A 26,309-nucleotide genomic window follows, 5' to 3' on the forward strand; every position below is an offset into this window, starting at 1 on the left:
TCTGAAACAATATGTTGAACACCAAAGATGTAACCTTCCTAAAAACAGACTATTGATGAACTTTCTGCTTGTCTAAATTCAGTCACTCAATGAATGCCTTGCAATACAGATTGCAATACACATTTTTATAGTATTAAAACTTAAAGTAAAACTCTCATATATCTTACAGTAAATGTTATATAAAGATGTCTTATAATAAGATAAAGAAATAATAGTAATTTAAACACTGAAAGCCTTTTATACTATTGATCTAAAAGTCACATTTAAAGACCGGCCCATTATGATCTGGAAAACAAAAACCCATTTTTCTAAGACTAAAATGAGATGATGAGATGAGGTGAAATATAATTAAGATGCATATTTTTTTTTCAGTTTTTACAGTAATTTTGAATAAATTTAATGGGAAAATCAAGCTTAATGGCCTTGCACGTGGCTATGATAAGGTTCTCAATGTATTACAACCACTGATCTACGTTTAACATCAGTGGTAAATATTAACTATATTTTGGATCAGTGGTAGTTAATCAGTTAATCATGTTTAATCACAGCGACACGTCCCAAATTACCATTTGAGATGACATTTACAGAAGCTGCCCTGTGATCCCAGCCCAGGAGCTCCCATATTGAAGGCTCCTACAAGCATGAGCTAATTATGAGACCCAAGCCACCTGGCTGGGGACTACATAACTGGAACTGAAAAATCCATGCCTGGAGGCCAGGGATGTCCAAGTTGTACAACTTGGTGAAGGTGGATTTCGACGACCAGCCGGCGGCTGCACAGATGTCACAAAAGACTTGGATTTTAAAATTAAAAATTAAGGTTTAACTATTCGTTGTGTATGTTTATGCAATAATCAAACTACACTATTTTACCTGATAGCACCGGTTTGCTCATCTGCTATTATGTCTACAGGACGTTTCCTATCAGACATTTAGAAGATGTCTTTAAGATGTTTATGATTTAGAATGCATGTAAAACTGACATCTTAAGGATGTCTGTCAGATGTTTGTACATAGCAGATGTTTTCCAGATGATGCAATCCTTAGCAGACATCAAAAGAGAGATGATTGCCTCTAATTCAGCTTGGTGTGTTTGGTGGCAAGATTAGTAAAGTGAGGGAAACTTTCTTGTAAACATAAAAATAGCATTGGTTGTGACATACATCAACAAATACAATTTCTTTATTTCAAATGTCACTTTTGAACTGAAATTAACACATTTAGCCACTTAAAAGTGTGAGTAGGCTATAAGTTAAACATGTGTAATTACAATTTAAAAACGTACCTGTGCTGGAACTTGGTGCTTTTTTAAAAACCATTTGGTAAAAATATAAAATCAAAATAATTGATAAAATATGCCTTTCTAAAGCATTATAATTAAACAAAGCTTAATGAAAAGTAAAATGTACAGTGTGCACACCAAAACAGGACACGTTTAGTCAGTCCAGTTTTAAGAAGATATTCTGGAGTTTTTGCTGTTTAGATCTAAATATGGATTGCATTCAAATATCTTCCAATACCTTTGTCCGCATATTAATTATTCATGGGATCTCAGAATGGAGAAAAAGAAGAGACACCAGAGAGGCTCTGCGCCCATTTGAGTTTCCAGATGCGTTCAGAACCACGGGACACGCGGAAAGCTGGAGGAAAACAAGGTAAAGATGTGCAATAATAATATGTTGTCCCTTTATACATTTATACATAAAGCCTAAATATTTTACGAAATGTACACAAAGATTAAGAAATTGTAATTTTTATCTTTTTAAAAGCTGTTTTGAATGTAATTTTTTTTATATAAGGATATTTGTTGCAATAATATTTGACTTGATTTGGTAATGTTTTATTAAAAAGAAATATTACTCAAATAAAAGTTTGTGTGTGTATATATATATATATATATATATATATATATATATATATATATATATATATATATATATATATATATATATATATATATATATATATATATATATATATTCGAATAGAATCATAAATGCATCACTTGCTGTCCCAACACAGTCTCACTCTCTACTCGTCAAATGTCTGACGCATGGTCAAGGGATCTGGCGTCACTTTTTTGACGCACTGGGTATACCTTTGGCGTTATTTTTCAACGTGCAGGTTAGTCCGATAGACTTCTATAGAACTCAGCAGCGTTTAAATTTGACGTCTTGGGTCAGCACACCGCAACGAGACTAAATAAATAAAAATAAAAAAAGAATAGGCTACAAAAAATTATATATGACAGAGATCATTTTATCTGGCCCTCCAACTTGTTTTTGAGGTTTAAAAATCCTCGCAATCTGATATCAAAGTGTTCTCTGTGCAAAGGCTTAGCGCGTTCATCAGCGGTGAGTTTAACAACACTCAACTGCAGGTAAAACAGCATTCAGCGGTGAGTTTGACCAAAGCAACGCTCAACTGCAGGAAAAACGGCATTAAAAGGTGAGTTTAACAACGCTCCAAGGCGCGTGCAAGTAAGCAGTTTAACCGTTTTCTTACAACCCATTCTCGCTTATCGCTTATTCATAGTTTATCACTATGAAATCACATTCAAGAAGTCTCATTCAGCACACATCGCGATACTTGCCATCAGTTTACATGTGCCACAGGTTAGGTGAGTAGATGTAAATTCGCTCTTTTAATGCCTGTTATAAAAAGTATTCTGTCTTCTTTATTAATCAGATTAGCGCCGTATTGTTTACCCGCTGTATTATATCAGTCATCCGAGGCTGTCTTTGAGTTTCATTGCGTTTAACTAAATGAACACACCTGCTAACTAGTGTGATTAAACTCTGTCGGTCACGTGACGTGCCATAGACTTTCAATATATTCATTTCAGGTTCAAAGATGTAAATTTGTAGTAAAATCATGGTAACTACGACACGTACAACAGTAACAAATTACATTTGAAGTTAAAACCCAGGAACGGGCCATTTACCATGTTTTTACCACAGTAACTGTAGTTTTACTATGGTATATTAATAATCAATACAACAATACAATAATCATCAAACTAACTATGGTTGTACAACTGTAATGGTCGTTTTTTGATGTGCTTTTATATGACAGATATCACAGTAATCACATTTACAGTACCATGCTTTTGATACCTTTTTATGTAAATCCAAAAAAAGTAAATAAATAAAAGGACACATTTTTCCCCTCTTGCAGTTCATTCATATCAGTTTATATTTTAAATATTTTGCTCACAAAACATTATTAAAATTCTGTTTATAATTCTATTTTATTCCCCCCCCCACCTTTCATATTTTTATTATTATTATTTATTTATTTTTAGCTGAAAAGACATAAAGGAAGCAGTCAGCCCAGTGGTGTTTCTGAAGAGGTATTCCTTCAGAAATGGAGAAGACAGAAAGCTGCGGAGGCAGACATTTGCAGCAGTAAGTCTGTGTTAGTTTTACCTTTTTATCAAACTGCTGTTATAAATTGCACAGCATTTGTTGTTTCTTAAATTGTTGCACTGTCCAAATACCCACACTTGCCATCTTTGCACCTGATTATTTATTTGACATATTTCCTGTGTTTAGCCCAAGTGTTCGAGTGAGCATGATGACCACAAGTGTGTGTCGAACTTTTCATGACCTGATGACAGTGGTTCCCAATCCTGGTCCTGGAGAGCCCAACACTGCACGGTTTTGGTGTCTCTCTTATCTGAAAAACACACTTTTGAGGTCTTGGAGACTTCACTGATGAGCTGAATCAGGTGTGTTTGATCAGGGAGACATCTCAAATGTGCAGTGTTGGGCTTCTCCAGGACCAGGATTGGGAGCCACTGCCTTATGGGACACACTTAAGTGTTTACAGAGATTTTTTTTTATTATTATTATTATTATTCAACTTTGCATTTTAAAATAAATTCTAAATCTCTTTTCATTAGTCCCTATTACAGAGGACAATTTAATTTTTGGTGCTTCTAATTAAGTGAAAAAAATATTTTCAATATCTAATTATTATTATTAATATTTCACATACATTGGAAATGTTATATTATAGCTTATATTATTATTATAGGTTATATTATATAATATAGCTTGTTATTAATGACTTGCTTTTATTAATGGATGCATTTAACATTTAATTATACAGCATCTTTTTTATAGGCTGTATAATTACACACACACACATACACACAGTAATGTATAAGTTGCATGTAATGTAATAATATTTATTTTCTTTCTGTCTTACAGGATTGTTTGCAGATAATGCTGTTCTTCTTTTTCAGAAGTTTTTGGTGAGCCAACCCTCACAAACCTTCCTAAAAACTAAAAGAGCTATTACTGAGTCTCAGCGAATCTTGCCATGATCAGCTCTTCCCAGGTACATTTGTTTAGAGTTTTTTTGAATCAACATTTACTCATCAAATGCTCTGGTCTGAATCTTACTATAAATTAACTTAATTATATGTTTAATGAGCAATATTAATTACACACAGAGTAAGTAGAGATTATCTTGTTTCACAGAAGAGAAGGAAGACCAAGGAAATGATTTGCCCAGGATGAGGAATGAAGAGCTCATCTTGTGCTCAAACAAACAGAAGTCCACTGGTATGTGTCTGTTGAAGCAATGCTGTTATGTGTTACAGCACTTTATGATGATCTCTCACAGGACTGGTCATGTCAGCCTTGATTATTCTTTCTAATATGTTTTTTTTTTTTTTTGATACAGCTATTACAATTATAGCATGTTGGCAAAGTGTGACAGGAACATTTTTACATTTTAAGTTAAATTTTAAACACACCACCTGTTTGTCTTAAATAAAAGAATACAAGTTTTATAAAAGGGGTTTACATTATTTAATTGTTTCATAAATGTTTTGTTATAATTTGTGGATTGATAGTTGATTGGTTTGAAGCCATGCCTTACACTGCACAGACTAAAACACATTTGTGAGAGAAGTCAGGAACTTTGGAGAAAGATTCTAGAGGAAAAAGACACATTTACTGCAACAATAGATGAATTATAGAGGCAAACATTTCTGTCACATGCTAAGGGCTGTCTCATGAGCAAGTCCTTTGCCTCTAACTTTTTCTTAATTCTTGCAGAATGAAATTTTTATTGCAGTATTTTAATTTGTACAGATGGTCTCATCAGCCAAATGAGGGGTTTTGACCAAGTGATGCTCTTGAAAGGAGTGAAAGAAGAGGATGTGGTAAATTGTCTTCAGAGAAAAAGCTTCTCAAAAGGTCTCAAAACAGCTTGAAGAATGGTAAGTGTACAATAGTACAAGGGTCATAGTTGCTCACCCTGCTAAAATCACACAGAACATAAGCTGAGCTCTCTGTCCATTAAACAACTTCATCTGAATTGTTTGTATTGTTTGTTTTACTTTGACCAGGTCTGGGAACTGTCTGAAAATGGGATGTTAGGACTGAGAGATCCTCTGGCTGAGAACAAGCTACACCACATCAGTGCTGGATATCAACCACAAACTGTTTCCAGACACAAGAGAAGAAGATCATGATGGGGAGATGAAACCAGTTTAGATGTGATGATAAGGAATCATTATTTTCTGAAACAGTATCACATGTCTTATATGTATCACATGATCTGTATCACAGTTGACTGGATGGAATCTTTTTACTTTTAAGGACATTTCATCACTCCTCTATGTGAACTGATTAATTTATGATATTAATGAATTTTTGATCCATTATTATTTTCCTTAAATCGTGTTTGTCTTGATGCTACTTTATCATCTTCATAGACTATGCTTCAATAAAATTAATATGGTGAATATTGTGTGTTGAAAATTCTTGGTAAATTCATAATTTTACCAGGTAGGCTCATATGTGTTTATTCTACACTTGAAAAACTATATATTATTAATTACCATGATTATTTTTTACTTAAGACATAAACATTTTTTTCATCAGATTAATGAAATCTGGAACAACAATACACCAGAAAGTTATTATTGTATATATTTAATCACAAATATGGCTTTTTTTAAATATATTTATATATAAAGGGAGTTACTAGATGAATTATTTTGAAAAGCCATTTGCTTTAATGTTACAAACACTTGAGGGATAACTGAGAATGTAGCAGGAATGATCAACGTGGATCTTGTACTGTATTCAAACCAAGAGCATGCACATTACTGATGACAAGCACGTGAGGAGCAAGATAAGGGGTGAGGAGGACATTTTTACACTGATTGTTGCTAATTAGTTTATATATAAAGTATTCTTATATATATATAGTATTCTTAGTACTCCATGAATTCTTCCTTGTGTAATAGTGAAGTATCACATTGTCCTTGATTACTGCTTAACAGTGGGGAATAGATAAAGGCAAGTTGTTGCAGGTTTATCCATTCTATTTTTTTACTGTTAACTTCAAAAATAAAAGAAATAATCTATTATTTTTATTATTAAATTATTTCTTTCTAATTTTTCCATGTTTCATCAGATGGCCTCACAATGTCCTGTCAAAAGCTTTACTAGCCATGATGTTAAGAATAGAAAAGTGTGGACTGTGAAAACTGTCAGATATAAATGTGACTCAGCTCAGTTTGTTGTCCATGATGAGGAGAATACATATATGTTGGTTTTACTGCCCTTCTACCCCCAGGGGCCCAGTAGCACTCCCCGAAAGAGCCAAAAACTGTACATTTCAAATGGCTGTAAATCAGAGTTCAGTTAACGAATCAAAGAGAAAACCGGAAGGATTATTACTTATGCTATGCTGATAAAATAATGTCGGGCACAGTTTTCAGAAATGAATGGAAATGTGTCATAAAGGCATTTTAAATATTGCTCACTCTAAAATACCAAATTTCACTCTGTCTTTCAATTATATCATAGAGGTTTACACAATGAACATATTTAGAAATCCAGTTTTCCATTAAATATCTTATTTACTTCATTTCGTCAATAAAACGATTTAAACTACATTACCCACAAGCCTCCATCGTTCTATCTATGGAAATGGAAAACTAGGCGCTGTTTTTTGTAGTTCTTTGAAGTTATGCCTAGGGTTAGGGTTAGGATCTCACTAAAGAGGTAATTTTTCTCAACATAGCAACCCTTACTTGTTGACTTAATCTATTACTAATGTGATAAGAGCAGCAAAACGTACTTTTGTAACACGATGCGCTGTTTAATATGGGTTAAAAGATAGTCCAACCACAGACTGTCCTGCGGTGACAAGGGAAATTGACAGCCAATGATGTCAAAGCTGAGCAGCGGCGTCACGCTTCCTTATCCATTAATGACCGATGTCTTTCAGCTGAAGGGATAGATTGGTTAACAATCAATAACATTTGCTACCTTTTAGATTGTGTTTTATTAACGTCTACACCTTCCTCCAACAATAATGCAAATGCTCTAATTATTGTTGTTCAGCTTGACAAAAATTGGGCAATATTGATGAGCACATGACCGCAGTTCTATCTAACCGATTCCTCTCATTAAATATAAGATTTTTTTTTCAAAGACAAGTGCATTTTCTAATCAAATGATGAGCTTCTAACATTTACATTGTATATTATGTTGTGTTTTAAAGTTATAAAAATTATTAACTTTTGTGTTTCTGTGATTTGCCATTCTCTACCATTTGAACTCTAGCAATAAAAACAGAAAGAAAAGACTAATTCAAAGACAAAGTGCCCATATAACTGCACTGCATCCTCTGTCAATAAGCTTGTTTTTGCCACTATGAAGAATAAAAATTCTTTGCAAATACTTTTATTTAAAAACAAAAAAAAAAACAAAAAAAAAACAGATAGTCATTCAGAGAACACTGGAGAATTTAATTGACCAAAAAGTGATACAACACACGGTTTCAAACTCAGAAAATAAAAACCATGAAGACATGCATGTCAAGTGTGCAATATCACCTATAAAACTCCATCAGCACAGCATCAAATAAACACTGATTGTCCAAACAATGGAAGAAAGAAAACGTGTTCAGGAAAACAAAAACCTGCTACATAAAAATGCAGAAACAAAACCGACAATAACATCATTCACTTTATGACTGGAACTAGGGGATGGCTGTGCATGAATACGTCCTTTACGAAAACTCCTGATGAGAACTGATGTTTCTTTTATGATAAAAGCACCAGAAGCAAAGTTTACTGTATGAAGCTTGAAAAAGAGAACACAATGCTTTATCAATATGAAAATACTATTTTCAACTATTGTTTTGATCACTGGTTCTGTATACAGTATATGGGTTGCTGGAAGTAATGTAATCATTATAAGCTTAGAATTAAAACAAAGTTGCATCTTCTGCAAAAATCAAACCACTGCAAAGTCTAAACACTGATCAAGGGACCATTTCTGTGTGTGTGTGGGGGGGGGGGGTTGGGGGGTAAAGAGTTAAAGAGTTGAGTCCTTGTGCATGATGGAGAAGAACAGCATTATCTGCAAACAATCCTGAAAGACAGAAGGGAAATATTTAATTACATGCAACTTTTTTTTAGACCATCAAAGCAGCCTCTGTAAAGATGCTGTATAATTAAATGTTAAATGCATCTATTATTAAAAGCTAGTCAATAATAGCAAGCTATATTCATATGAATTATTTTAAAAAATATTACATGCTTAAAGGACGGTTATCAGTAGTGTAATTGATTTGGTCACAGAAACCTTTCCAATGTATGTGAAATAATAATAATAATAATAAAGATATTGAGAATAATTTGGTAGTAAAACAAAGTGTTGCACGTTTTCTTGGTGCACAGAAAAGTATATTTATTTTGTACATCATTTGCAACTGCTTTTATTCACTTAATTAGAAGCACCAAAAATTAAATTGTCCTCTGTAATAGGGACTAATGAAGAGAGATTAAGAATTTACTTTAAAATGCAAAGTTGAATAAATAAAAAAAAAACTAAAACTCTAAACACTTAAGTTGTTGTTGTTGTTTATTGATCCAACAATCAGCTATCTCATATACATATGAGTGCTGTTCTTCCTGTGGTCAAAATCACTATTACATACAGCTCATCCAACTGATTCATGGGATTCAGCTCATCAGCTCATCAGTGAAGACTCCAAGACCTCAAAAGTGTGTTTGTCAGATAAGAGAGACACCAAAACCGTGCAGTGTTGGGCTCTCCAGGACAAGGATTGGGAACCACTGTCATCAGGTCATGAAAAGTTCGACACACACTTGTGGTCATCATGCTCACTCGAACACTTGGGCTAAACACAGGAAATATGTCAAATAAATAATCAAGTGGTCAGGTGCAAAGATGGCAAGTGTGGGAATTTGGACAGTGCAACAGTTTAAGAAACAACAAATGCTGTGCAATTTATAACAGCAGTTTGATAAAAAGGTAAAACTAACACAGACTTACTGCTGCAAATGTCTGCCTCCGCAGCTTTCTGTCTTCTCCATTTCTGAAGGAATACCTCTTCAGAAACACCACTGGGCTGACTGCTTCCTTTATGTCTTTTCAGCTAAAAAAAAATAAATAATAATAATAAAAATATGAAAGGTGGGGGGGGGGTAAAATAGAATTATAAACAGAATTTTAATAATGTTTTGTGAGCAAAATATTTAAAATATAAACTGATATGAATGAACTGCAAGAGGGGAAAAATGTGTCCTTTTATTTATTTACTTTTTTTGGATTTACATAAAAAGGTATCAAAAGCATGGTACTGTAAATGTGATTACTGTGATATCTGTCATATAAAAGCACATCAAAAAACGACCATTACAGTTGTACAACCATAGTTAGTTTGATGATTATTGTATTGTTGTATTGATTATTAATATACCATAGTAAAACTACAGTTACTGTGGTAAAAACATGGTAAATGGCCCGTTCCTGGGTTTTAACTTCAAATGTAATTTGTTACTGTTGTACGTGTCGTGGTTACCATGATTTTACTACAAATTTACATCTTTGAACCTGAAATGAATATATTGAAAGTCTATGGCACGTCACGTGACCGACAGAGTTTAATCACACTAGTTAGCAGGTGTGTTCATTTAGTTAAACGCAATGAAACTCAAAGACAGCCTCGGATGACTGATATAATACAGCGGGTAAACAATACGGCGCTAATCTGATTAATAAAGAAGACAGAATACTTTTTATAACAGGCATTAAAAGAGCGAATTTACATCTACTCACCTAACCTGTGGCACATGTAAACTGATGGCAAGTATCGCGATGTGTGCTGAATGAGACTTCTTGAATGTGATTTCATAGTGATAAACTATGAATAAGCGATAAGCGAGAATGGGTTGTAAGAAAACGGTTAAACTGCTTACTTGCACGCGCCTTGGAGCGTTGTTAAACTCACCTTTTAATGCCGTTTTTCCTGCAGTTGAGCGTTGCTTTGGTCAAACTCACCGCTGAATGCTGTTTTACCTGCAGTTGAGTGTTGTTAAACTCACCGCTGATGAACGCGCTAAGCCTTTGCACAGAGAACACATTGATATCAGATTGCGAGGATTTTTAAACCTCAAAAACAAGTTGGAGGGCCAGATAAAATGATCTCTGTCATATATAATTTTTTGTAGCCTATTCTTTTTTTTATTTTTTATTTATTTAGTCTGGTTGCGGTGTGCTGACCCAAGACGTCAAATTTAAACGCTGCTGAGTTCTATAGAAGTCTATCGGACTAACCTGCACGTTGAAAAATAATGCCAAAGGTATACCCAGTGCGTCAAAAAAGTGACGCCAGATCTATGGGCTGAAATATGTGCCACTAGAAACTGAATTTGAATTACTAAACTTGAATAATTGCATTGAATAACTGAATTTGAATAACATAATTTGAAAGTGTATTGTTTAATTTGAATCATTGCATTGAAAATCTGAATCTGAATTGTATAATTTGAAATTGTATTTATTCAAAAACAGAATCTGAATTGTGGTCGAATAAAATTTGTCCAACAAAATTTGATCCTCACTTAAAGTTAAACTCTCTATATATCTTCACATTCACTTCTCACAATTCAGATTCAGTTCTCAAATTCAATTTCAAGTTACTGAGACAGACATCCGGGTAGTTGGAGGATGAAGGAAGAGCAATCCAGCCCAGATCGATAGATCGCGTTCATTGGCGCACAGGAGCCAATCAGCACCTACGTTTTGAAGCAAAGTACGTACCCACCATGAAACAAGGAAGAAGTGCTTGCCTTGCCGACTGACTTGACCACCATGGATCCGCCTGGGACAAATATGGTAATGACAATTTTTTTTTTCACGATCTAACGATCTTTAGTTTAATGGTGTAGCTGTTTTGTAGAAACGGGGGAAATTACATCTTTCTCGATGTGTTGCAAACACAGTAGCTATTATCCCACGTTTTTGTGGTTATGTACTAGCTCTGGTAACAACATCTTTGCTTGGCGTTTATTATTTCTAAGCATTTGCCTCTTCCTCCGGTGAAAATGTTGTTGCCGCCAAGTAGACTGGTCATGTCTTCAGCGTGATTATTTACGATACCTACTCCTCGTGATTGTCATTGTCAGGGTACTGCTTACTAAGAGGGAGAGAGAGAGTAGTAAGCCTGTATGTCTCACTATGTTTTGACAAGGAGACAACTCAGAAGTAGTCAATTCAACATATTTGCTCACAGATGCAATACCTTCCCATGGTCCTGTTGGGCCCGGTGCCCAACATCAAACTTTAGTATATTTTTTTAGTCAATAAAAAAAGTCAATATATTGTCGCATTTTAGTTAGATCTATCCCTCCAAGCATCTGTCTCCCCACCAATGGATTAATGCATTGACCAGTTAGATTTAATGCTTTTTAAATTGACTGAGCTGTTACCATAAAGGCTCACTGTGCTGTGTGATGTACATTTATTTTCAACAGTACAAAGGTTTTTTTTTTGGTTGTCACTGTATATGATTATTATTGATCAGTTTGTCCTGACCATAGCAAAATTACTTTCTCTCAAAAGTCCACCTTTTAACTTAAACTTTTATATGTGGCTTCTGTACTGAGTTTATTGTACACATTTTTACATTTTAATTTTACATTATATTTCATTCTTGTGTTTTGTCATTTCAGCAAAGCTGACTTCATTCCTTCAACTTCAAAACAAAAGTGAGCATTTCTAGGTTTGTACGCTTCTATATTCTCCTTCAAATGTAAATAACCTAAGACTCTTAAACTTTTGGGGCCAAGTACCTCATATCATGTCAAAGAATCCAGGGATCACCTGTAAGCGATGACCCTACAGAAGCAACAAAAAAGTAAATGGCAAAAATATGCAAATACTAACACACAAGAGAAAGAATAATTCACGTACATACACCACAGTTTCTGAGAAACAAGAGGAAGGTGAAAGAATTTAAAGCAATGTTTGAATGCAAAATAGACTGAGTTGAACAGATTACATTTATGTCTGTTTAATTGTTTTTATAACAACATACACATAAATCATAACTTGATTTTGAAAGATTTGTAAACCGATGCTCTACGGTTAACAATGATTTTTGATGATTCCTGCTTCTGATGTCTTCTGACCCCGTTCTGCATGATGTCAAGAAAGTCTTCCAGCATACTGTACTGTATATTACACCGGCAGAGAGGAAATAATTATTGTTATTATATTACAGTTCCTAAACATTTTTATATTTTTATTTACCACAGAAGCTCTGTCCCGAGACACTCTGGAGCTAGTTGAGACTGATGATTCCCCAATCTTCCACAATGGACTTCACATAGGATGAACTGTTTCCAGTTTCAGCAAAACAGCAAGAATTCATTGATGGATGACTGCACCTTAGAACTCTTCACTAACACTGCCTGCATCACCTGGGCCACAGAGAAAACAATGTTATTGCCTGTACATAGCACAATTAACCTTTAACCTTACAGCTGAATCAATGCAGTAACACTGTTAACTACTATTGACATTGTACCAAATGTTCAAACTGAATATACAGAGGAGAACTGGTCCCCGGTGTTTTTGATTAGTCTGGTTTCTCCAAAGGTTTTTTACTCCATTATCTACATCTTGCAGATTTTTCTTTATTAACCACTGTTGCCTATGGCTTGCTTGCTGTATGTATGAAGACTAAAGCATTTAGCACCAACTATTAAAATAGTGAGGGTGTTTTTGACCATATAGACACAACAGTATGTCTTTCTGTAAAGATTCTTTGAAATGTTATGTATTTCGAAAACTGTATAAATGGCTTACATTGATAGTGTGCATATTGCTTGAACATTTATATGTAAAAAAAAATAAAATCAGAATTATTATTATAATGTCCTTTTTATGTACTGTGTTATATGTGTTAAACTCAATTACAATTGTAATTTCTGTCATCATAATTTAAATAGTGTGATAATTACTGTATGATAGTTTCTTAAATAATAGACAATCAGTAATTACAGTACATTAACTGCTTGTAAGCAAAACCATATATAACAACGTAATTAATTATTACACTTATAACGACCACTGGCATGGCACCAACATACCAAAACTCACTGGTTAAATCTTATGTGCCCTCCAGAAGTTTGCGCTTTGCAAGTGAACGACACCTCGTGGTGCCATCCCAAAGAAGTTCAAAATCACTCTTACTGACCTTTTCCTAGACTGTGCCCAGCTGGTGGAATGACCTCGTGATCTCTTATCACACCGGATCCATGGTGGTCAAGTCAGTCGGCAAGGCAAGCACTTCTTCCTTGTTTCATGGTGGGTACGTACTATGCTTCAAAACGTAGGTTCTGATTGGCTCCTGTGCGCCAATGAACGCGATCTATCGATCTGTGCTCGATTGCTCTTCCTTCATCCTCCAACTACCCGGATGTCTGTCTCAGTAACTTGAAATTGAATTTGAGAACTGAATCTGAATTGTGAGAAGTGAATGTGAAGATATATAGAGAGTTTATTTTTAAGTGAGGATCAAATTTTATTGGACAAATTTTATTCGGCTACAATTCAGATTCAGTTTTTGAATAAATACAATTTCAAATTATACAATTCAGATTCAGATTTTCAATGCAATGATTCAAATTAAACAATACACTTTCAAATTAGGTTATTCAAATTCAGTTATTCAATGCAATTATTCAAGTTTAGCAATTCAAATTCAGTTTCTGGTGGCACATACTTCAGCCCATACAGATCCCTTGACCATGCGTCAGACATTTGACGAGTAGAGAGTGAGACTGTGTTGGCTGTCCTCCTGTCAGTAACTGAACGGAATCTAGGACCATGAGCGGCAGAGCTTCATCTCCCCTTGCGCGGTGCATTCACAGTTCACGGGCGTCTGGACGCTAATGCGACGAGACAGGGGAACCTTTACAGCAATAAACGTGAATATAGTGTCAGGAAAGGCTGACCGAGCCGTGAACCGCGGCCCTAACACGGAGCAAATTAACATCAACAAAAATAGAGCAGTGTTTTCAGATCGCTTCTGTGCGAAGCAGCAGATGCAGCCCGCGGTGTCGCTCGTCGTTGCGCGGGGATAATGTTCCTCCGCTTACCTGAGCAGGTGGCCCCTGGTCACGGCATTAGCATGGAACCAGTACAGATCAATTTGCTATGTTTGTTTTCAGAACAGTTGCGTCTTTGTAAGTTTGACATGAACAATTTTTATTCGTGATGCACAAAGAAGTAGGGATTTTAAATATTTTAAATGATTAGGATTTCTGTTTTTACTGTTGTTGGCCCCTTCACTGCTGTCTAAAGTAAATGTTTTTCAGCAATCGTTGGTTGTTGCTTAGACTGGCAAAAATCTTAACCAAAAAGTTGTTTATGCCGCACAAAGGCCGTTAGGCCTATGTTATAACATTATTAATCATAATAATAATGATTTATAATAAAATAAATTCGTTTAAAATTACTACGAGTGAAAGTGTATCAGACAGCCGGCTAATAGTTATAATAGACGTCTTAACAAAATGCATTAAAATGCCTTAAGAAGTTTTTACACGTCTTATAAAGTTTAAGTGCCCTTGAATCTGCAACTGTTTTTGCACATATTTGAGGACATCAATAAAGCTTGAATGTAATGTAATCACTATTCTTCTAATCGTCTTTTTCATTGCGACTTGCCCATGAAATGTAGAGAGAAAATGCTGACGCAGAGATCTGATAGCCTACTGACGCACAAACAGTCCAGCATGTGGTTCAAGCTGGCATGAATGAAAACTTGCATTATTTGCTTCTAAAACCCGAGGCGTGAGAGACCCGAGAATACAAGCACGTTGTGAAACAGAGATACAGTTAGAGGGGCAGATGCTTTGAAGAAAATCAATCAATTAAGTGAAGGCAGAGCGATGTGACGGCTTGGAGAGGATCTTAAAAGCCTCTGATGACATCCGCAAGGTGAGATGTCAGTGCACGTTTGAGCAGAGCACTTCATACCCTCCTGAACTCTCACGGACCTCTGGCTAAACCTTCAACAGCTCACAAAGGCTATATACAAGCAAGAAACTTGGCTTACAGATAACTAATTTTGTATTAACGAGAACATGCAGCACAAGACGTATGAATACTATACGCTACAACGCCTCACTTTCTCCAACCATCACGCGGCTTTCTGAAGAGGTTTCAAAGACTTTTCTAAGCGATTATACTGCCAAATTTATTGAAGGAAAAACCTAACTGTAAATGGTTAGGCTATATTTCTTGTTAGTTTTTGTTAGCAGTTATCTAGATTTGCGTTTATGTAAATTATGTTGTTGTTTAATGAATGTTTACTGCATTATTTTAGTGTCGTGTGTTTAGGGTATAGCTCAGCTTGTGGAAAGACTCAATTTATCGTGTTTCTTTACCGCCTGGATTAAGTGGTTATCAGAATTATTATTATTTATTTATTTTTACTTTAGATGTAATAGTAATATCAGGCAATGAAATATATTATTCTTTGATAAATTATTTGTTCTGTATAGACCTTTATAGTTCTGCTGCTCTTTTTTACTCTTACTCTTGTTCACCTTTTAATAAACTGCTTAGCAATGCACTGAAAACCATTTAGAACACCTTAACAACCACATAGCAATGCCTTGGCAACCATCAAAATCAAGTGACGAGTTTTGCCAACAACAATCGCGTTTCAATCAGAATTGAAAACAAAAAAAAACGTTTTGTGCATCCTGCGGTGTCAGGCATATTGCAATTAACATTTAATCATTTAGATTATGTATTCGTTATTATTTTATTATTATTAATATTATTTTCTTATTTTATTTATTTATTTATTTATTTGCTTGCTTGCTTGCTTGCTTGCTCATTTTTAATCGCATTTTGAAACTGAGGTGCCCTTTTTAAACAATCCCAGCCTGTGGGTTTATTATTATTTGGCTGGAGCCAAAACATGAAGAAGCCTTCTCTCCACAATCCTGAGTGAGTCAGATTTTTCAGTGGAGCCCCTTTTAAAGCGATGGCTGAGTGAAATACTTTCTGTATGTTTTTCACACGCACTTTCCTGCTGTCCATCACATTAGCGCCTTCCCAAAGATCCATTACTGAGCGCTTCGACGATCTTGGACTGAGAGATGCATGCAGAGAAAAGATGCCTGTTATTTGACTGACAGAGACCTGAACACAACGTGCGTGTGTGTGTGTGTGTGTGTGTGTGTGTGTGTTTGGTCAAACCGTGTTCCATGCAGAATGCAATAAAAAACAAAAAATTCTGTTGGAATTTGCATCGAATTGGAATTAATGATATGAAGAGGAATGTCGGTCTATACTGAATAACAATGCACACAAATACAACACAGTCACGCAGCAGAGGAGTTAGCCACAGTTACGTCATTTATTTAGACTAATTATGCCAATTTATTCTGATATGTAGAACACTGTCAACACAATTAACAGTCAGCAAAATAAAATGTTAAATTTGCCTTGCAGCACCACAGAATGTCTATTATTGTTTTCAGAATAATTTGGGGTAAATTAGACTTCATCCACATTCAATTATTGAAAGAAAGTTCAAAAGTTTGGGGTCAGTTTTTTATTCAGCAAGCATACATTAAATGACTTTTATAAAATATCTATTTTAAATAAATGCTTTTCTTTTTAACTTTCTATTAATCAAAGAATCCTGATAAAAAGGCTTTCCACAAAAATATGAACCAACGCTGCTTTTTTTAATTTTTTTTTTTTTTTTTTTTTTTTTTTATGAGCAGCACATTTCTGAACGATCGTGTGGCACTGGAGATTGGAGTACTGATGCTGAATATTAAACTTTGCATTAAAGGAATTAATTACATTTTACAATATATTAAAATAGAAACCACCAATTATTATTATTATTATTATTTGACCAAATAAATGCAGCCTTGGCGATGAATTCTTTTAAAAATCTTAACAACTTGAATGGTAATATACTCTACATATTCAATTTGAATTCTACTTTAAATGTACTAATATTATTCTGTGTCCTTTTTGTGATTTCAGTTTAGCCCCTATTCAGTCCTGAATTCTGCATGAGTCTCATGATCATGTGAATTTCTTCTTATATCTGCTCCATCTGCTTCAAGGTAATAATGTGGGTTAAACATAAAACGGTCTTTGATACTATCTACAACCCATGAGAGAGGGAGAGAGAGAGAGAGAGAGAGAGAGAGAGAGAAATACATGTGTAAATGTGCTCATCTGAACACATGCATGCATTATTAGTCATAAATGATAAGTGTGCCTGTACTGCCAGCCAGGTTATAATCTAACACCAGTGTCAGACCCCCTCCTCTCCCATTTCCTCTGATCCAATCATCTTCTCCTACATCTGTGCTCCACCAAACATTTTGCCCGTTCTCACAGCAGAAACCAAACTAAAGGACCTCCAAAGTCTGAAGCGCGATGATGGATGTCTAGCAGTTGTCGGGTCCAAATCAGGTAAACTCAAATTTGAATAAGAAATTAAAATCACCCCCAAAAAGTCCATATACTACAATTTTTCTAAATAAAAATATTTAAAGTATTTTTCCAAGACAGTTTCCAAGTTTTGCATAGTTGTAATATTTATCAATTCACTTAATGTGTGCATGTAAAGTAGAACTGTACCATTATTGTCCATCATTGATTTCATATCATGGCCCATCTGTCAGCATCAGGCTGGCTGCTAAAGTAGATGTAGCTGAATAAATAATTCAGTAGATAATTAGATGAGTGTTTGGCCTCATCATCCACAGAGACCCCAGGGACAGATGTGACTGAATCCTTAAGTGGACTCTCTCTGGATTAGATTGAGACTGTTATTTTTGGCTCTGATTTTTTAGCCTTTGGGTTATGTTTCTTTCAGCCAATAGCCTTCAAATTGTCAGACATGATGAGAAACACTGTTATGCACGTAATTTATATTTATACTTTTTGCCACTTAAAAAGAGTAATTAGACTCCCAAATTGATTTTTCAAATACGTTTTAAAAAGTAAAATGTATTATATTTTTAGTTTTGATTATACTACAACACACACACACACACACACACACACACACACACACATATATATATATATATATTCTAATTAAGTATTTTATAATATATACGTATATATATATATATATATATATATATAATATTATGTGTGTGTGTACATATAAAATATTTTCATTATTGTACATTGTGTTATATGCAACTGTCACACAATTTATTTGTAATGATTTGCAATTCAATTAAATCACTTATTTAATTTTTTTTATTTTTTTAAATTTACACATATTTTAAAAGGCTGGTCCTATCTGTAAATAAACCATTGTGATAGTAGCCATCTATCAGTGGACTCAAAGTCCCACTGTAAATTTGTGAAGCAGAGTCAATAGAGCAGCATGTTTCTGTCACAGCTGATTCACATTGACTGACTCCCGGCACGATAGTCATAGCGTTTCCCATTAGTTGACCTCAGGCTGACCTTACGTTTCATGTTCTCTGACCTGAGTGTCAGCCTCAGTGCTAATGTTTTCTGACGACAGGGACAGTGTTCACACGTCTGAAGCCAGTCGGTCCTGATGAGGGCCAGACAGTAATCTGGACTGGCTGCTGAGAGTTCGGCTGCAGGAGTGTGATCTATTTCTCACAGGTGTTATTTTCACTATACACTAATGGATCCTCTGCAGTGAATGGGTGCCGTCAGAATGACAGACCAAACAGCTGATAAATACCTCACAATAATCCACACGATTATCAATTAACGTCTTGTGAACTGAAGGTGAAAAGCATGTTATTGAGAAAAAGTCCATCAAGGCATTTTAACTTTAAACCAAATACTAGTCCATAATCCATAATAACACCTCCATTGAAAAAGTGCATCCCCTGGTGTCCACACATCAAAATTCACCTACATGTTTGTTTAGAACTGTTTTGGGATGTTTTAAACTATGCTTGGTATGCATATTTCTATCCTGATTCAGACAAGATGACTTTTTCACTGAGAAAGCAATATTATGGAATGAGGATATTTTAGCTAGAAACGAAGACTTGAAGTTAAAAACGTCTTGATGTATTTGATTGTTGTACGCACAGTGTTTCTCTTTTATTCTGACAGCACCCATTGTCTTCCCATAAAAAAAAACAAAAACAAATTCATCTACATCTTGGATGGCCTAAGAGGGAGTACATTTTTGGCATATTTTCATTTTGGGTTTAACTTTTCCTTTAATCATTTTGGGTTTAACTTTTCCCTTAAAATGTGCTCCCTCTTACTTGCTAACTTTACTGAAACGCACCCCAGGAAGTGTGTATGAAGTGTGTATTTGGATGTCCAGGCACACACACCCCATTCTAACTTCCTTGAAGAACCCAAAAACAAAAATCTCAAGAGACAAGCAGCCCTGGGCGACTTCACACTCACCGTTGTTCTTCTTCTCAGATGCATCTGCTCCAAAATGTTGTGACACACTCCATGTACCAACACATGCTCAAATCAGTCTGGATAAACCTAGAAACACACACATTTGCTTGCTTGTATTTGCAAATACCTAAAATCACAGAACCTCCAAATATTTCAATGCCACATATTTAAACATAATAATTCTGATTTGGTGGAAACATGTTGATGTTTTTCATATAAAGACACAGTATTCTTTCTCTCTCTTTCTCTCTCTCTCTCTCTGCTTCTCCATGTATAAAATAGAGTCCAGGACAGTACAGAAAATGGGACACAGATGGGATGTTTGTCCTGCCGCCTGAAAGAAACTATCTCCTTCCCTTTTCTTCAAAACATGAATAATTTACCTACAATAACAGAATTCAGTCTTACTGTGTGAGACCTAATATTAATGGACTGACTTCCAAGAGGTCCTAAGAACCATAATTGATCTGATAGTAGCACAGTTTATGCACAGTCACTCAAATCATCCTGTAATGAAGATAACATTAACTGTCCCCGTCATCAGAAAACATTAGCACTGAGGCTGCCACTCAGGTCAGAGAACATGAAACGTAAGGTCAGCCTGAGGTCAACTAATGGGAAACGCTATGACTATCGTGCCGGGAGTCAGTCAATGTGAATCAGCTGTGACAGAAACATGCTGCTCTATTGACTCTGCTTCACAAATTTACAGTGGGAATTTTAGTCCACTGATAGATGGCTACTATCACAATGGTTTATTTACAGATAGGACCAGCCTTTTAAAATATCATTCTTAAGTGATTTAATTGAATTGCAAATCGTTAAAAATAAATTGTGTGACAATTGCATATAACACAATGTACAATAAATAAAATATTTTATATGTACACACACACAATATATATATACAGTTGTGTTCAAAATTATTCAACCCCCTAGAGACTTTACTTTACAAATACAAGCTTTTCTGAAGATCCAGGATATAATATAACTTGCATCTGTAACAGTTCACTGGCATATTAAAAGTGATATTGTCAACATATAATGTAATATATTTGAGTTATAAGATTTTTTAATAATACTGCTGTGTCATAATTATTCAACCCCTATTCAACATTGCTGTTTTTAAATCACTTATTTGCATGGTGGGGAATAAAACAGTCTCAAAACACAATTAAGCCTTTAGAAACTCTATTAAAAACAAAATTAGCTTGAGCTGTTACACATACAGTTTGGCCCATGCATGTATTGAACTTGAGTAGCAAAATGTCAACAGAGATCTCATAAAAGCAAAAGAGAAGAAATATTGTATTACTTTAGAAAGGCTAAGGCTATATGATGATTTCCAAGACATTGAAAGTTCCTAGAGACACAGCTCTCAGCCTTATTCCTTAGCTTAAAGTGTGTTTTACCAGAAAATCTTTGAGGGTGTGGAAGAAAAAGCACAATATCATAAAATGTTTAAATCAGAGCAACTGCGAAAAAACCTGCAATGTACAGCCAAAGACTTGCAAGATGACCCGATGAAAGGAGGAAAACCATTTCAATGCAGTGTGTAAGAAGAACACTAGACAAGTATGGCCTTTATGTTGAGACATCTTGATAAATACCACTCTTGATCAAGAAGAACAAAAAGCCAACTTGAACTTGATAAAATTCATTTGTGTGGACCTGTGGAGCTCTGGAGGAATGTTTTATGGAGTGATGTGACCAAACTGGAACTTTTTGGACCCATGGATCAGCGGTATGTCTGCTGCAAAAAAGGCAAAGCTCATAAGCAGAAGAACACCATCTCCATCATTAAACTTGGAGGTGGATCAGTCCTGTTATGGGGTTTCTTTACTGTAGAAGGAAGTGGAAATCATGACTGTATGAAGGACATCATGGATTCTTTAAAGTGTCAGGCCATTTTGACAAGAATTGTAATGCCTTTGGTGCAAAAACTGAAGCTGATGATCAATGGACTTTCCTGCAGGCCAGTCATCCCAAAGTACACATCCAAAATCTACTACTGCTTGGTTCAGGGATCAGTCATAGAATGTACTTGAGTGACCTGTTCAGTCTCCAGGCTTAATTCTCATTTCAAATATCTGGTTGAATTTGAAGAAAGCAGTGGCAATGTGAAAACCAAAGATTATCAGTGATCTGAAAGCTTTTTCAGGTGTGGAATGGGCCAAAACTGTAGTAGAGAGTTGACAGAAGCTTCTAAACACTTACAGACTGCGTTTATTGGTGATTTTAAAGAATAAAAGATTCTGCACAAAGGGGGTTGAATAATTTTTCTCTTAACTTTCTCTAATACTTTACTGATGCCTTTGTTAAATTGATTGCATAAAATGTTATCCTCCACAGCAAATTGTCTTGCAAGTCAAGGGGGTTGAATAATTTTGAACACAACTGTATATATATATATATATATATATATATATATATATATATATATATATATATATATATATATATATATATATAACTTAAAGATAAATGTATGTATATGCACTCACCTAAAGGATTATTAGGAACACCATACTAATACTGTGTTTGACCCCCTTTCACCTTCAGAACTGCCTTAATTCTACGTGGCATTGATTCAACAAGGTGCAGAAAGCATTCTTTAGAAATGTTGGCCCATATTGAAAGGATAGCATCTTGCAGTTGATGGAGATTTGTGGGATGCACATCCAGGGCACGAAGCTCCTGTTCCACCACATCCCAAAGATGCTCTATTGGGTTGAGATCTGGTGACTGTGGGGGCCATTTTAGTACAGTGAACTCATTGTCATGTTCAAGAAACCAGTTCGAAATGATTCGAGCTTTGTGACATGGTGCATTATCCTGCTGGAAGTAGCCATCAGAGGATGGGACCATGGTGGTCATAAAGGGATGGACATGGTCAGAAACAATGCTCAGGTAGGCCGTGGCATTTAAACGATGCCAAACTGGCACTAAGGGGCCTAAAGTGTGCCAAGAAAACATCCCCCACACCATTACACCACCACCACCAGACTGCACAGTGGTAACAAGGCATGATGGATCCATGTTCTCATTCTGTTTATGCCAAATTCTGACTCTAGCATCTGAATGTCTCAACAGAAATCCAGACTCATCAGACCAGGCAACATTTTTCCAGTCTTCAACTGTCCAATTTTGGGGAGCTTGTGCAAATTGTAGCCTCTTTTTCCTATTTGTAGTGGAGATGAGTGGTACCCGGTGGGGTCTTCTGCTGTTGTAGCCCATCCGCCTCAAGGTTGTGGGTGTTGTTGCTACACAAATGCTTTGCTGCATACCTCGGTTGTAACGAGTGGTTATTTCAGTCTAAGTTGCTCTTCTATCAGCTTGAATCCGTCGGCCCATTCTCCTCTGACCTCTAGCATCAACAAGGCATTTTCGCCCACAGGACTGCCGCATACTGGATGTTTTTCCCTTTTCACACCATTCTTTGTAAACCCTAAAAATGGTTGTGCGTGAAAATCCCAGTAACTGAGCAGATTGTGAAATACTCAGACGGGCCCATCTGGCACCAACAACCATGCCACGCTCAAAATTGCTTAAATCACCTTTCTATCCCATTCTGACATTCAGTTTGGAGTTCAGGAGATTGTCTTGACCAGGACCACACCCCTAAATGCATTGAAGCAACTGCCATGTGATTGGTTGATTAGATAATTGCGTTCATGAGAAATTGAACAGGTGTTCCTAATAATCCTTTAGGTGAGTGTATTTTTTAAAGTCATGCATTAAATGCTGCATGCACTTCAAAGAATGCATATCTTCCTCAATATTTTTATTTTCTAATTCAAATATCTAAAATCGAGATATATTCACTTGAGATGCAACATAAGAAGAGTTCCTGCTTGAAAAAACAAACAAACATCTGTTGATGGGGAAGGAGAATTAGCTTTCCCTTTGAATTAAGTTGCTTTTTCTATGCCTATTAGCAAATATTTGTTCTTGTTTTATGCATAAACTTACTTAATGTTTATCAATTTCTCGTAAAACAAGATTTCTTATTTTGCATAATTTGCATATTGATTTAATATGCCTTAGATGAAAGTTTAGACAAAAATACTGATTAAAAAAAACATTTACCTTCATAAAACCTCCAGAAATGCTCCTGTACTTAGTATTAAGGGAAGGAGCATTTCTTTCAAGAGAGCCTCTGTCTGGACAGAAATCTGCCAATCAAGAAAGAGAAAAACATATTAAAGGTCTCTTTAAATTACGTTTTTGTTTATGTTTAGCTTACAGATTAACTCAAAGCCAACAGACATCAAATAAAAGCCACTCAACTGCAATTTTGGGATCTTAAAGCACTGTCTTCTTTCATTTCAAGGTTTTATATAAAACAGACTGCATTATATAGTTTTATTGATCCTATCCTTTTCTGCCTTTCTCTCTTCAGTCTCCATCTCTCTCTCTCCGAGCCGGGCGGGGGAGTGGGGTCATCATACGGTCACTGCGCTTCACCAGGCTAGACTGCGACTCAGAGCTGCAGAACATGACAGTGTGCATTAGAATAGGGCTGAACGGAGAGAGAGAGAGAGAGAGAGAGAGAGAGAGAGAGAGAGAGAGAGAGAGAAGTGCAGTATAAAAGAACCAGTAGGATGAGAAACTCAAGGAGACTATGAGAGAGAGTGAACATCAGCGCACTTACATGAACCCAGCTCAGGATGAGCCCTGCAAAATGTGATTCATCAAATATGGATGCACTTTGTGTGGATCTTTTAGATAAAGTTCAAGGAAAAGCCATCCTTCACCCACACAGATTATTTTATCATTCAATTCAGTTTTGAAATCGAAGTGGATCATGTTTATTTTCTAAATGTGTCTTCCTGGTCCTGCGGTGGTTGATTTGGTATAGTACATTCTGCTCCTATTAATTAGTCTACAAAATACTTCACTTTTTGGATGACGTAATCTTACTTTTTTAAAGGTTTTCTGAAATATAAAAACAGCTATTTATAGAAATAAAAAGTGGAAACACTTTACAATTAGGTAATGCACTTTAGGCCGCAGTGTTGTTTTCTGATACTAAAGTTTTTATTCATACTTTGAGTTTTTATTTTTACATTCCATTTTCATTTTAGAATTTTGGTTAAAGTTTTAGTAATTTTGTTGTGTGTTTTGTCATTGTCTATAATAGTTTTTATTTATTTGTATTTTGCTTTTAAACTAATGAAAATAAGAAATGTTGCCTTGTCAACTAGTTGAAAAAGTTTATTTTTACTGTATTTTATTTTATTTCAGTTAATGTTTATTTTCATAAAAGTAAATTTTTTTAAAGGTTTTAGTTTTAGTTTTATAATAATTTGTCATAATCATTCAATTGGCATTTAAAGTTTTTTTAAATCTATATTTTTATTTCAGTTTTAGTTTGTGATATTTTAGTATTAAGTTAAACTAAATAAAAATAAGAAATGTTTCCTTTGGCAACTATAGCTAAAATAAAAAAATAAAAAAGTGGGTGTTGTTTTTTCTGATTTCATTTATTTTACTTCGAGTAACAAAAAAATATGGTTGTAGCTTTAACAACCTTGGCAATATCATAAAAACATTTTTTACAGCTTATCTAGGTATTTAGTTTGTACACATGAATCTAATGTGAAACTAATGAACTCATGTTTATTTATACTTGAAAACATTAATTATGTAAATTAGCATTAGAGTAGTGTTGCACTAACTAATGTCAACATATAAAGATTTATTGGAAAGTGTTACTGACTCTGTTGAGTGTTCATTTGAGTCAGAGAGAGACTCTCCTCAGGCACAATTGGTCTTTGCAGTGTTTGTTTTCAAAGGTGTTCACATTTGTGCTCTGGTGTCATTGCTCCGCCCACATCAGACTAGATACATCCTTATTGGTCTAGACAGTATCCAATAGTAATGCACAACAGCTAGCAAGAGAAATACATGATCTCATTTTCAGGGAAGCCTAAAGCGAGCTTCATGAGCCAACGTTCATCAGTTATCTTTCCTTCCTCCATCCCTCTTTTTATTCTCACTGCGCTCTGCTGGTCTGTGACCAGAGGCTCGTTCTCTTCCGTTTCCCTTTGCTCCCTTCAGCCGTCCAACAGAGCTGATCCCAGATCAGAGATGAAGCACACAGAGGTGGTGACCCTCATCTCGCCCTGAGCTTTTGTGCTCCGTACATGACCTTATGACAGCAAAGGGAGGTGGCCCACTTTCAAACGACATGACATAGTTTGAGGGCAGTTAAAGATGGAGTTAGGATCAGTTTCATTGACATTTTGTCAGAATGAGCCCTTCATCTGCCTTTAGGCTCACAACGGCACAGAATCACTGCGGTTCAGAAGTTCACAGAGTCTCTTTTTCCTGCTATATATAAAAAATAAGGCCACCAATCAATTCAAAGATTTAAGTGTACTAATAATTTTATATATATATATATATATATATATATATATATATATATATATATATATATATATATATATATATATATATGTATATATATATATATATATAATTATAGTGAATACGTCTAGAAATACGTATATATATATTCACTGTCACTAATGATCAATCTAA

The 26,309-nt window shown here is 35.2% G+C and overlaps 2 long non-coding RNA genes across 2 annotated transcripts; both read left to right on the plus strand.

The window, feature by feature from the left end:
- The first annotated feature begins 1,471 nt into the window (after positions 1-1,471).
- LOC132096385 (uncharacterized) lies at positions 1,472-20,105 on the plus strand. The gene is made up of 4 exons (XR_009422575.1): positions 1,472-1,655; positions 17,370-17,460; positions 17,733-17,807; positions 20,043-20,105. It is a non-coding gene; the product is annotated as an uncharacterized LOC132096385 (long non-coding RNA).
- On the plus strand, positions 3,329-4,548 carry LOC132096380 (uncharacterized). Its single transcript, XR_009422574.1, has 3 exons — positions 3,329-3,407; positions 4,215-4,344; positions 4,488-4,548. It is a non-coding gene; the product is annotated as an uncharacterized LOC132096380 (long non-coding RNA).
- Positions 20,106-26,309: the final 6,204 nt, after the last annotated feature.

This window comes from Carassius carassius, chromosome 2 (genome assembly GCF_963082965.1).
Source record: "Carassius carassius chromosome 2, fCarCar2.1, whole genome shotgun sequence".
In the NCBI taxonomy this organism is placed as follows: Eukaryota; Metazoa; Chordata; class Actinopteri; order Cypriniformes; family Cyprinidae; genus Carassius; species Carassius carassius.